The sequence below is a fragment of the Pristiophorus japonicus genome, chromosome 16, assembly GCF_044704955.1.
Source record: "Pristiophorus japonicus isolate sPriJap1 chromosome 16, sPriJap1.hap1, whole genome shotgun sequence".
In the NCBI taxonomy this organism is placed as follows: domain Eukaryota; kingdom Metazoa; phylum Chordata; class Chondrichthyes; family Pristiophoridae; genus Pristiophorus; species Pristiophorus japonicus.
In genome coordinates, this window is record NC_091992.1 from 82,727,803 (window position 1) to 82,742,535 (window position 14,733).

Consider the following 14,733-nt stretch of genomic DNA (forward strand, 5'->3'; position numbering starts at 1 on the left):
TAATTCTGTCTTCCTTTATTTTTATGCCTGTTAAACAAATTATGGCATGATCATGGGTCTCGGAATGTTATCCTATTTTCAGGTTGCTCAACATGTCCTGGTTAGTTAAGCAATACCAGGTCTCGTACAACACCTTTCATCGTTAGACTAGGAATGAACTGAGTTGGAAAAAAATGAGCCTCTCCTCATTTTGACCAGTATCATTGGTGTCATCACAGGCTACATCTGGATAGTTAAAGTTCCCATACTTTAAAATAAAACCTCTATGATCTACTGATCTCTTCACCCTTTTTATTACTTGGCTGTCAACAGATACCCAATATTCATACGGCCTTCATTATTTTTCAACTCCTATGCAACTGGATTGTTTTTAATTCCATGCACTTCAATTTTAGCGAACACATTTGTGTGTGTAATCGTATCAAATGCCTGCTCAACATCCGTACTGTTGACAGGTTCAGGTTTTGTGCTATTGTCTTAGATACAGGACTTCTTCGCTCAGAGGGTCGTGAATCTTTGGAATTCTCTACCCCAGAGAGGATGGGTCATTGAATAGATTTAAAGGTGGAGATAGAAAGATTTTTGAAGGACAAGGGAGTCAAGGGTTATGGGGAGAGGGCAGGGAAGTGGAGTTGAGGCTAGGATCAGCTCAGCCATGATCTTATTGAATGGTGGAGCAGGCTCGAGAGGCCAGATGGTCGACTCCTGCTCCTATTTCTTATGTTCTTATAAACAACTAGATGCCACAATAGGGATTGTCTGAATGCATGAACTAAAATGGGCCAAATAGCCTTTCTCACCTGTATCTAGGTTATGATTTAAAATAATTGGTAGAAGGATTAGAGGGGATTTGAGGATAACATTTTTCACGCAGAGGGTGGTGGGAGTCTGGAACTCACTGCCTGAAAAGGTGGTAGAGGCAGAAACCCTTGCCACATTTAAAAAGTACTTGTATATGCACTTGAAGTGCCGTAACCTACAGAGCTACGGATCCAAAGCTGGAAAGTGGGATTAGGCTGGGTAGCTCTTTGTCGGCTGGCATCGACACGATGGGCCGAATGGTCTCCTTCCGTGCTGTAAATTTTTATGATTCTATGATCACCAGCCACTCCTTTAAGTGGGTCTTCTATTTCCTATGATCTGGAATGCACCTTTTACTGCCCAATACCTAGGGAAAAGATAACATGGTCTGGAATAGTCACACTCTAGAGACTTGAGCACAAAAAACTAGGCTGACACTCCAGTGCAATACTGCAGGAGTGTTGCACTTTCGGAGGTACCATCTTTCGGATGAGATGTCTGCTCTCTCAGGTGGATGTAAAAAGATCCTATGGCACTATTGCAAAGAAGAGCACATAAGTTCTCCCCAGTGTCCTGGTCAATATTTATCCCTCAATCAATATCACAAAAAAACTGATTATATGGCTATTATCATATTGCTGTTTTTGGGAACTCGCTGTGCACAAATTGGCTACCTCGTTTCCTACATTGCAACAGTGACTACAATTCTAAAAGTACTTCATTGGCTGTGAAGCACTTTGGGACATCTGGTGGTCATGAAAGGCGCTATATAAATGCAAGGCTTTCTTTTTCTGTGTGTGTTCTCTACAGAAGGCAGACTAAATGCACTCTGTCAAAATGAGACACAACTAAAACTAACAAACTGGTTTGTTTCATGTGAATACATGAAAAAATTGAATTCAAGTTTTCACAGCGATCAACTTCATATGATGCTCGTATTATGAAAATAATAAGGACGCAACCTTACTGATGCCCTAGGCACACTCACTTTCAATCTAGCTTTTCCAAAACTAGCTGGTACTGACTTTTTGTTATAAGATACTCAGGCTCACTCTCCCAATTTGTGTTTGCGGGAGAGAAATTGATGTATTGGAAGCTCCATTTTAAGAACGTAAGAACTAGGAGCAGGAGTAGGCCATACGGCCCCTTGAGCCTGCTCCGCTGATCTTCTACCTCAACTCCACTTCCCTGCCCGATCCCCACATGCCTCGATTCTCTTACAGTCTAAAAACCTATCAATCTCAGTCTTGAATATACTCAACAACTGAGCCACCACAGCCCTCTGGGGTAGAAAATTCCAACGATTCACAACCCTCTCAGTGAAGAAATTGCTCCTCATCTCAGTCCTAAATAGCCAACTCCTTATCTTGAGACTATGCCTTCCAGTGCTAGACTTTCCAGCCAGGTTGAAACATCCTGAGGAGTGGTGCAGAAGGAAGGGATTCAAATTCCTGGGACATTGGAACAGGTTCTGGGGGAGGTGGGACTAGTACAAACTAGACGGTGTGCACCTGGGCAGGACCGGAACCAATGTCCTAGGGGGAGTGTTTGCTAGTGCTGTTGGGAAGGGGTTAAACTAATATGGCAGAGGGATGGGAACCTATGCAGGGAAGTAGAATGGGGGCAGAAGCAAAAGATAGAAAGAAGAAAAGTAAAAGTGGAGGGCAGAGAAACCGAAGGCAAAAATCAAAAAGGGCCACATTACAGCCAAATTCTAAAGGGGCAAAGTGTGTTAAAAAGACAAGCCTGAAGGCTCTGTGCCTCAATGCGAGGAGTATTCGTAATAAGGTGGACAAATTAACTGCGCAGACAGCAATTAACGAATATGATATAATTGGCATCACGGAGACATGGCTCCAGGGTGACCAAGGCTGGGAACTCAACATCCAGGGGTATTCAACATTCAGGAAGGATAGACAGAAAGGAAAAGGAGGTGGGGCAGTGTTGCTGGTTAAAGAGGAAATTAACACAATAGTAAGGAAGGACATTAGCTTGGAGGATGTGGAATCAGTATGGGTGGAGTTGCAGAATACCAAAGGGCAGAAAATGCTAGTAGGAGTTGTGTACAGACCACCAAACAGTAGTATTGAGGTTGGGGACAGCATCAAACAAGAAATTAGGGATGCATGCAATAAAGGTACAGCAGTTATCATGGGCGACTTTAATCTACATATAGATTGAGCTAACCAAACTGGTAGCAATACGGTGGAGGAGGATTTCCTGGAGTGTATTAGGGATGGTTTTCTAGACCAATATGTCGAGGAACCGACTAGAGGGCTGGTCATCCTAGACTGGGTGATGTGTAATGAGAAAGGACTAATTAGCAATCTTGTTGTGCGAGGCCCCTTGGGGAAGAGTGACCATAATATGGTAGCATTCTCTATTAAGATGGAGAGTGACACAGTTAATTCAGAGACTAGGGTCCTGAACTTAAAAAAAGGTAACTTCGATGGTATGAGACGTGATTTGGCTAGAATAGACTACCAAATGATACTTAAAAAGGGTTGATGTTGGATAGGCAATGGCAAACATTTAAAGATCACATGGATGAACTTCAACAATTGCACATCCCTGTCTGGAGTAAAAATAAAATGGGGAAGGTGGCTCAACCATGGCTAACAAGGGAAATTAAGGATAGTGCTAAATCCAAGGAAGAGGCATATACATTGGCCAGAAAAAGCAGCAAATCTGAGGACTGGGAGAAATTTAGAATTCAGCAGAGGAGGATAAAGGGTTTAATTAGGAGGGGGAAAAGAGAGTATGAGAGGAAGCTTGTCGGGAACATAAAAACTGAATGCAAAAGCTTCTATAGATATGTGAAGAGGAAAAGATTAGTGAAGTCAAACGAAGGTCCCTTGCAGTCAGAATCAGGTGAATTTATAATGGGGAACAAAGAAATGTCAGACCAGCTGAACAAATACTTTGGTTCTGTCTTCATGAAGGAAGACACAAATAACCTTCCAGAAATACTAGGGGACCGAGAGTCTAGTGAGAAGGAGGAACTGAAGGAAATCCTTATTAGTCGGGAAATTGTGTGAGGGAAATTGATGGGATTGAAGGGCGATAAATCCCCGGGGCCTGATAGTCTGCATTCCAAAGTACTTAAGGAAGTGGCCCTAGAAATAGTGGATGCATTGGTGATCATTTCCCAACAGTCTATCGACTCTAGATCAGTTCCTATGGACTGGAGGGTAGTTAATGTAACACCATTTTTTTTAAAAAGGAGGGAGAGAAAACGGGTAATTATAGACCGGTTAGCCTGACATCAGTAGTGGAGAAAATGTTGGAATCAATTATTAAAGATGAAATAGCAGCGCATTTGGAAAGCAGTGACAGGATCAGTCCAAGTCAGCTTGGATTTATGAAAGGGAAATCATGCTTGACAAATCTTCTGGAATTTTTTGAGGATGTAACTAGTAGAGTGGACAAGGGAGAACCAGTGGATGTGGTGTATTTGGACTTTCAAAAGGCTTTTGACAAGGTCCCACACAAGAGATTGGTATGCAAAATTAAAGCACATGGTATTGGGGGTAATGTACTGACGTGGATAGAGAACTGGTTGGCAGACAGGAAGCAGAGAGTCGAGATAAACTGGTCCTTTTTAGAATGGCAGGCAGTGACTAGTGGGGTGCCGTAGGGTTCAGTGCTGGGACCCCAGCTATTTACAATATACATTAATGATTTAGATGAAGGAATTGAGTGTAATATCTCCAGGTTTGCAGATGACACTAAGCTGGGTGGCAGTGTGAACTATGAGGAGGACGCTAAGAGCCTGCAGGGTGACTTGGACAGGTTAGGTGAGTGGGCAAATGCATGGCAGATGCAGTATAATGTGGATAAATGTGAGGTTATCCACTTTGGGGGTAAAAACACGAAGGCAGATTATTATCTGAATGGCAGCAGATTAGGAAAAGGGGAGGTGCAACGAAACCTGGGTGTCATGGTACATCAGTCATTGAAGTTGGCATGCAGGTACAGCAGGCGGTGAAGAAGGCAAATGGTATGTTGGCCTTCATAGCTAGGGGATTTGAGTATAGGAGCAGGGAGGTCTTACTGCAGTTGTACAGGGCCTTGGTGAGGCCTCACCTGGAATACTGTGTTCAGTTTTGGCCTTCTAATCTGAGGAAGAACGTTCTTGCTATTGACGGAGTGCAGCGAAGGTTCACCAGACTGATTCCCGGATGGCAGGACTGACATATGAGGAGAGACTGGATCGACTGGGCCTGTATTCACTGGAGTTTAGAAGGATGAGAGGGAATCTCATAGAAACATATAAAATTCTGATGGGACTGGACAGGTTAGATGCAGGAAGAATGTTCCCGATGTTGGGGAAGTCCAGAACCAGGGGACACAGTTTAAGGATAAGGCGTAAGCCATTTAGGACTAAGATGAGGAGAAACTTCTTTGCTCAGAGAGTTGTTAACCTGTGGAATTCCCTACCGCAGAGTTGTTGATGCCAGTTTGTTGGATATATTCAAGAGGGAGTTAGATATGGTCCTTACGGTTAAAGGGATCAAGGGGTATGGAGAGAAAGCAGGAAAGGGGTACTGAGGTGAATGATCAGCCATGATCTTATTGAATGGTGGTGCAGGCTCGAAGGGCCGAATGGCCTACTCCTGCACATATTTTCTATGTTTCTATGTTTATCCTCTCAGCAGTTACCCTGTCAAGCCCTCTCAGAATCTTATTTGTTTCAATGAGATCACCTCTCATTCTTCTAAACTCCAAAGAGTATAGGCCCATTTTACTTAATTTCTCCTCATAGGACAGCCCTCTCATCCCAGGAATCAATCTAGTGAATCTGTTGCACCCACTCTCAGGCAAGTATATCCTTCCTTAGGTACAGAGACCAAAACGGTGCACAGTACTCCAGGTGCGATCTCACCAAAGCCCTGTACAATTGCAGCAAGATTCCCTTACTCTTTTACACCGATCCCCTTGCAATAAAGGCCTTCCTAATTGCTTGCTGTAACTGCATGTTAACTTTGTGTTTTGTGCACAAGGACAACCAAATCCCTCTGAACACAAATAGTTCCTCACAACGTAAAAAATAATCTGTTTTTCTATTCTTCCTACCAAAGTGAATAACTTCACATTTCCCCACATTATACTCCATCTGCCACCTTCTTGTCCACTCACTTAACCTGTCTATATCCCTTTGCAGACTGTGTCCTCCTCACAGCTTACTTCCCACCCAGCTTTGTACCGTCATTATACTTGGATACATCACACTCAGCCCCTTCATCTAAGTATGGATTGTAAATAGCTGAGGCCCCAGCACCAATTCTTATGGCATTCCACTAGTAACAGCCTGCAACCTGAAAATGACCCGTTTATTTCTACTCTCTGTTTTCTGTCCTTTAACCAATCCTCTGTCTACAGTAATATATACCCCCAACACCATGAGCCCTTATTTTGTGTAACAACCTTTCGTGTGGTCTTTTATCGAATGCCTTTTGAAAATCCAAATATATTCATCCACTGGTTCCCCTTTATCTACCCTGCTAATTATATCTGAATAGCTTTGTCAAACACAATTTCTCTTTCATAAAAGCATGTTGACTCTGCCTAATCATATTTTTTATAATTTTTCTATGTGCCCTGTTACTACTTACTTACAATGGATTCCAGCATCTTCCCTACTACGGATGTCAGGCTAACTGTTTTTTAGTTCCCTGTTTTGTCTCTCCTTCCTTTCTTGAATAGCGGTATTACATTTGTTACATTCTAATCCACATGGACCTTCCAGAATCAATGATTCACTATCTCTGCAGACACTTCTTTTAGAACCCTAGGATGTAGGGCCCATCAGGTCCACGGGATTTGTCTCCTTTTGGTTCCATTAATTTCTCTAGTACTTCTTCTTTGCCAATATTAATTACTTTACGTTTCTCATTCTCATTAGACCATTGGTTCCCCACTATTTCTGTGTCTTCTCCTGTGAAGACAGATACACATTATTTATTTAATGTCTCTGCCATTTCCTTACTCACCTTTATAATTTCACCTATCTCAGCCTCTAAGGGAGCAATGCTTACTTTTGCTACTCTCTTCCTTTTTACATACTCGTAGAATCTCTTACAATCTGTTTTCATATTCTTGCTAGTTTACTCTCATTCTATTTTCTGCCTCTTCATCAATTTTTTGGTCATCCTTTGCTGGTTTTAAAAACTCCCAATCTCAGGCTTACTACTCTTCTTGGCAACATTATAAGCCTCTTCTTTGAATCTAATACTATCCTTAACATCTTTAGTTAGCCACAGATGGATCACTTTTCCCATGGAGTTTTTAATTTCTCAATGAAAGAATTATGAAATATTTATTTAAATGTTCGCCATTGCTTATCTACCGTCATATCTTTTAATCTAATTTTCCAATCTACCTTAGCCAACTTGCCCCTCATACCTATGTAATTGGCTTTATTTAAATTTATTCCCAATTACATATTGGGAAGACCGGAGCCATTGTCTTTGAGTCCCGCCACAAACTTCGTTCCCTAGCTATCAACTCCATCCCTCTCCCTAGCATCTGTTTGAGGCTGAACCAGACTGTTGGCAACCTTGATGTCATATTTGACCCTGGAATGAGCTTCCGACCACATATCCGTGGCATAACTAAGACCACCTACTTCTACCTCTGTAACATTGCCCGTCTCCGCCCCGCCTCAGCTCATCCACTGCTGAAACCCTCCTCCATGCCTTTGTTACCTCTAGACTTGACTATTCCAACGCACTCTTGGCTGGCCTCCCACATTCTACCCTATGTAAACTTGAGGTCATCCAAAACTCAGCTGCCGTGTCCAAGTCCCGTTCACCCATCACCTCTGTGTTCGCTGATCTACATTGGCTCCCAGTTAAGTAATGCCTCGATTTCAAAATTTTCATCCTGGTTTTGAAATCCCTCCATGACCTTGCCCCTCCCAATCTCTGTAATCTCCTTCAGCGCCCACCCACCCCCCCACCGACCGAGATGTCTGCACTCCTCAAATTCTTCCCTCTTCAGCATCCCTGATTATAATCGCTCAACCATCTGTGGCCGTGCCATCAGTTGCCTGGGCCCTAAGCTCTGGAACTCCTTCCCTAAACCTCTCCACCTCTTTTTCCTCCTTTAAGACGCTCCTTAAAACCTACCTCTTTGACCAAGCTTTTGGTCATTTGAACTAATTTCTTATGTGGCTCAGTGTCAATTTTTTATTTTATACTGTGCTCCTGTGAAGCGTCTTGGGACACTTTACTACATTAAAGGCGCTAAATAAATACAAGTTGTTGTTGTAGTACTCAAGTTTCAGACTTAGCTATGTCACACTCAAACTCAATGTGACATTCCATCATAGTATAATCACTCGTTCCCAGCACTTGGGACCTGAGATGATGGGGTTGACTTATGAAGAAAGGTTGAGTAGGTTAGGCCTATACTCATTGGAGTTCAGAAAAATGAGCGGTGATCTTATTGAGACAAAGAAGATACTGAGGGGGCTCGACAGGGTAGATGCAGAGAGGATGTTTTCTCTCATGGGAGAATCTAGAACTTGGGGGCATAGTTTCAGAATAAGGGGTCGACCATTTAAAACTGAGATGACGAATTTCTTCTCAGAGAGTTGTAAAGCTGTGGAATTCTCTGCCCCAGAGAGCTGTGGAGACTGGATCGTTGAATATATTTAAGGTGGAGATAGACAGATTTTTGAGCGATAAGAGTGAAGAGTTATGGGTAGTGGAGCTGAGCCCAAGTCCCTCTGCGACACCCTAGTCCAGTCCGCAGTCACCCCAGCACCCCCTCCCCTTCCCCTGGCACCTTCCTGTGCAAGCGCAGGAGATGCAACACCTGCCCTTTTACCTCCTCCTTTCCCACTATCCAGGGCCCCAAGTGTTCCTTCCTGGTGAAACAGCGATTTACTTGTACTTCTTTCAATTTAGTTTACTGTATTCACTGTTCGCGATATGGTCTCCTCTACATTGAGACCAAGTGTCGATTGGGTGACCGCTTTGCAGAGCACCTCCGTTCAGTCCGCAAGTGTGACCCTGAGCTTCCGGTCGCCTGTCACTTTAATTCTCCGCTCCACGGTCTCCTACACTGTTCCAAGGAAGCTCAATGTAAGCTAGAGGAACAGCAGGTCATCTTTCGTTTAGGCAGTTTACAGCCTTCTGAACTCAACATCGAGTTCAACAATTTCAGAGCGTAACGGCTGCCAATCTTAGGCTCCCTCCAACCGCCCCCACCACCACCCTCCTCACAGAGCCTGTTTCTTTCTTTTTTTTTCCCTTGTCTATAATGGCAGCTGGTCATTATCCCACCATTCACACCCGATCTTGACTAATGTTTTTCTAACTCCTGGCATTATCATTTGAATTTGGGCCATCATCCCTTTTGTCTCTCTAATCTCTCCTGCCTTCCAACCTATCACAGACCTTCTCTTTTGTTCTTTCTTCCCCTCCCCCTTTCAGTGCTCGTTAAGAATCTGCTCTTTCCGAACACTCTCCAGTTCTGACGAAGGGTCATCGACCCGAAACGTTAACTCTGCTTCCTCTCCACAGATGCTGCCTGACCCGGAGATTTCCAGCATTTTCTGTTTTTATTCCAGATTCCACAGTATTTTGGTGGTGTATCAGATCAGCCATGATCTTATTGAATGGCAGTGCAGGCTCGAGGGGTCAAATGGCCTACTCCTGCTCCTAATTCTTATGTTTCATTAGCATATTCAAAAAGGGCACCTCTCCATTTTGCAGCTGACAGACATACTGGATGCCAAGTCCTGAGCATGCCCAGTAAATCCAGCAGAAAGGGAATCTTGGAATGGATCTTTCAGGCAGGAGGGCCTTTAAGTAGCTCAGAGTGGTTCAGATTTACTGCCCCAGGCCAATTCGTTGTTTTTTTCCCTTTATTTCCTTCTGGGCTTTTATGAGTCTTTGTGCCAGTAATTGTTAATTTATTATTTGCCTCAGTTCCCTTTCCTGGCACCTATGGGTTTGCTAAGGGGAATCCTCAGAGCTGTGATGTACAGAAGAGGAGGATCTGCAGAGGGATTCCAGGCAAGTTCAATGCCTAAGAGGTGTTCTGTGTCCACCTGCCAGCACCTGCACTTCTGCACCTGTAATTGGCAGATAGTATTGCTGGAGGCTCCTCTTGTCAAAAAAATAAATTGCAAGCACGCCCCTGTCTCAGCCCATGTGTTACTGAAACCCTCATCGAAGCTTTTGTTACCTCCTGGTGCGACTATTCAAATGCTCTCCGGGCTGGCCTCCCATCTTCCAAGCTCTCTATACTTCAGCTCATCCAAACTCTGCCATCTCTCCTCTGACTCACACCAAATCCCATCACCCCTGTGCTTGCTGACCTATATTGGCTCCCTGACCAGCAATGCCTCAAATTTCAAGTCCCCCTGGACTCACCTCTCCTTAGCTCTGTAACGTCCTCCAGCCTTACAACACACTGAGAATTCTGCATTCCTCCAAATCTGGCCTCTTGAGCATTCCTGATTTCCTTCAGCCCTCCATTGGCGGCCTTGCCTTCAGCTGTCTAGGCCTGAAGCTCTGGACTACCTCCCCAACTCTCTCCTCCTCAAAAATGGCCCTTAAAACCTACTTTGACCAACCTTTCATTCATCCGTCTTAATATCTCCTTATGTGGCTTGGTGTCAGATTTTGTCTGATAATGCTCCTGTGAAGCATCTTAGGTATTTTTACTATGGCAACGGTGTTATATAAATGCAAGTTGTTGCTCATTACAGTATTGGAATGCCTGACTAGCTGTTAAGTTAGATATTTTTGGGGCATATCCCAATTAAAATAAGCAGTTTGCATGATACTGCATTAAAAGCATGCCAGAGCAATCAACAGCCAATGTTGCCTAATGCCACCAACCATTTCTGCAGGCCCTGGCAAATCCATCAACCAATGGCTATGAGAAGCTGGGTCAACAGAGAAGCAGATGCTGAATGGCGTTACCTGCTACAAGGACACCTGAAACCATCATACAGCAGAGCATTGGCACAGGTAGAGATAGTAACAGTCAACAATGGCCTGAATCTTGGTTGTATCTCCTTATCCTTGGCACAGAGGTCAACTCTTGCAAGCACCTCATATATCACCACCTCATTTTCAGCAAACAGGAGGCTGGGGGCTGGTCTACTCAGATACTTTACTACATTTTCACCTGCCACTCCCACCAGTTGCTTCATGTCATCAAGTCACAGCTCCACAGACACAGCATTTCATGTTGGTGGGCACCTTGGGGATGTAATCTCTTGTCCTGTGCATCCCTAGTTAAGCTGGGCAGTTCAAGTATGGGGGCTGGGCCTGAGTCTAAGATCACAGTTCAAACTCCTCCTCAACTCTAAATGCAGACAAAAACTGTTACGCTCATAATAAAGTAATGTAACTGAGTACTGTAGACAATGAGTAAGTGTGACCTTAGCTCTTTTATTCAAACTCCAGAGTATGGGAAGCCTGCTTATATACAGTGCTCCCAAGGGATGCCAGGATCCCTTGGGACTCCAACAGGTATGCCTTCTGGTGGCGGTGTGATACAGGCTGCCTAGGGTTGCATACATAACTAAAACCAGAGTCATTAACCACAGGCAAATTCAGTTCAGCCTCATGCTTTGTTTCGGGTACTGCAAGAAACAAACCGACCGGTGACATTGTTCTCTTCTCCCTTTCTTTCGCTGTATTTCTCTTCACACTTGATTTGCAAGTATTATTCTTGGCTTCCTGTCACAGGAAAACAAGAAAAAGCAAAATGCCACTATATGCAGCCCTGATTGTCACAGCCCTCATAGCCCGCCCCTATCATTTTAAACTAAGAGACGTTCACTAATGCTGTGAAAGCCCCACATTTAAAAAAAAATATGGACGTCGCTGGCAAGGCCAGCATTCACTGACCATCCCTAATTGCCCTCCAGAATGTGGTGGCTTGCTACTAGGCCATTTCAGAAGGTAGTTAAGAGTCAACCACATTTCTGTGCATCTGGAGTCACATAGGTCAGACCACAGGTTTCCTTCCCTAAAAGACATTTGTGAACCATTTTTTTTTTTTTAAAAACAACAATCCGGTATTTTCATGGTCACCATTACAGATACTAGCTTTTTATTCCAGATTCATTAAATTAACTGAATTTAAATTCCCCAGTTACTGTGGTGGGATTTGAACTTACTCACCATACTCACACTCACATCCATAACCTTCTCTTCTGCTGCCTCACCCTCTAGTGAGGGAAAGCGAGACAACTGCCAGGACTTAGCAGCACATTAAAACTATTATTTCTGACAAAAAATGCCATACAAGACTAGTCCAGGAAGAGCAGTTTGAAGCAAGCCATACTATGTAAGGACAAGTGTATCTAGTGCAGCGACTGATAATTCTGTTGATGCAAAAGACTTGAACTCTTTTGCGTGGTCGTCTCAATTTTTTTTCTGCATTTATATAAATGTAATCACGTTATAAGCCTCTCAAAGCACTTCAATCAATGGATTAATTTGCAGTGCAGTTATGTAGGCAAATGCAGCAACTATTTTGTCTGCAGATTCCATAAACAGCACGAGGAAATTATCAATCTGTATTTAATGGTTTTAGCTTTGGGAGGGATATTAACTAAAACACCAAGAGAACCACCTGCTCTCCTTCCTGCCATGGGATCTTTAACATCCATCGGAATAGGGCATGATTTGACATCTCGTCTGAAGAATGGCACCTCCAACAATGCAGCACTCTTTAGTACTACACTAGAGTATCAGTCAAGATTATGTGCTTAAGTCCTGGAAGGGGGCTTGAACCTTGGATTGCTGGGCAATTCTGCAATTGGTGGTTTTGTGTTTGGAAGCTTAGATTCATATCATGAGGTCTTTAATGTTAGACTCCTGTATAAACATGCAGTAGTGGCACCGGTGGTGTTACCCAAGTGAGAAGATGTGATGGAAGCAAAGGTTGGGTGGAGCCTGGCCTACTGTGCCAGGTTGATACGTTAGTGAACAGAACAAACCTGGAAACGGTCTGACATTGTTTGGCAAATGCATTAAGCCCAGTTATGTTGCATGTGGCTAGTCCTTGGGCACACGTTGCATGATTCATTTTTGTGGCTGAAAATTGTTAATTTATATAGCTCAGCGGGATATGGGTTGGAGCTAACCATAAACCTAAAGTAACAGGATTTGGCAATGATTATTTAAATTTATTGTTGATCTGTCACCAGATAATGTGACGGAATGTGAACATACTAAAAAAATAACATGGAACCTAAAGAATACCAAGCTAAGGATGACCTTATCGCTGGAACAAAATGGATGGCAAACCAAGCAATATTAGGAGGGGTGACCAATAAGCTTAGTCAAAGAAGTGGATCTTAAAAAAGAAAGGAGAGCTGGAGAGCCAGAAGGATGTAAGGAAGGAATTCGAGAGTATGTGGTTTAGACAGCTCAGGGCAGTCAGGATTGTGGTCAGTAGATGGAGAACGTGAGAGTTGTAGTGCTGGAAAGACTTGAATTTATATAGCGCCTTTCGCAACCACCGGGCATCTCAAAGCGCTTTTGCTTTGCTACAGCCAATGAAGTACTTTTGGAATGTAGTCACTGTTGTAATGTGGGAAATGCGGCAGCCAATGTGCGCACAGCAAGCTCCCACAAACAGCAATGTGATAATGATCAGATAATCTGTTTTTGTTATGCTGACTGAGGATAAATATTGGCCAGGACACCGGGGATAACTCCCCTGCTCTTCTTCAAAATAATGCCATGGGACCTTTTACGTCCATCTGAGAGAGCAGACAGGGCCTCGGTTTTAACATCTCCTCTGAAAGACGGCACCTCTGATAGTGCAGCGCTCCCTCAGTATTGCACTGGACTGTCAGCCTAGATTTTTCTGCTCAAGTTCCTGGAGTGGGACTTGAACCCACAACCTTCTGACTCAGGTGAGTGTGCTACCCACTGAGCCGCAACTGACATACTGGAGGTTTTATAGATAGGAGGGGGAAGGCCATGAGTCAGTGTTGTAAGCGCTGTTTCTAATTTACATAAAAGACTTGGATTCTGAAACTCAATGCGATTGGCCAAATTTGCAGATGACACCAAACTAGGAAGGGCAGTGGAATCGAAGGAGGAAACCCAAAAAACTACTGAAGGAGCCAAACAAAATGTGGATGGGTCAAAAATGATATGATATTTAATGCAGACAAGTGTAACGTACTGCACATAGGAAGGAAAAATAGGCAACATGTCTAATTCATAAATGGTGTTGAAATAGCTCAGGATGACAATGAAAGAGACCCCGAGCCTTAGTAGACTCAACACGTCAAGCCAATGCAGAACAGTAATCCAAACCAACAGAACAAACATAACCAAGACAGTAGAATACAAGTTGAGGAGGTCGTGATGAAACCGTACCACTGTAAGACACTTAAGCACAAAAAGTAAAGTAGAGAAGAGTCAAAAGGGTGAACCTGATTGTCAAAGTGAGAGAATTATAAGGAGACTCTTGGATTTTTTATCCAGAAGGAAGGCATCCGAGAGGTGATCTTAAAGAGGTTTATGATAGCAAATGGTACGGAAAAGGTTAATCCAGAAAACAATTTTAAATTAAACTATGAGAGCAGGACAAGGGGGCATAGGTTCAAACTGGTAAAAGGTCATGTTTAGGGTGGACATCAGGAAGTTCTTCTTCACGTAGGGAGTGATCAACATTTGGCATGAACCTCCGAGCAGAGTGGTGGAGCTGGATGCAGCAATGAGAACAGCATAAGGGTGCTCTGGATGGAGGCAGAAGGATAGGACTGATGGCCTTCCTCATCCATAACTATCTTGTGCCAAGGGCTACAATCGCTAGCAGCGACATACTCGAGAAGGGCCTACTGACAGGGATATCATAAAAGTAACTCCATTAGGGCAAATTTGGTGATTCTGCGCTCTCAGTATAGATGCAAGCTCAACAGTAGCATGGGTCAGAAAA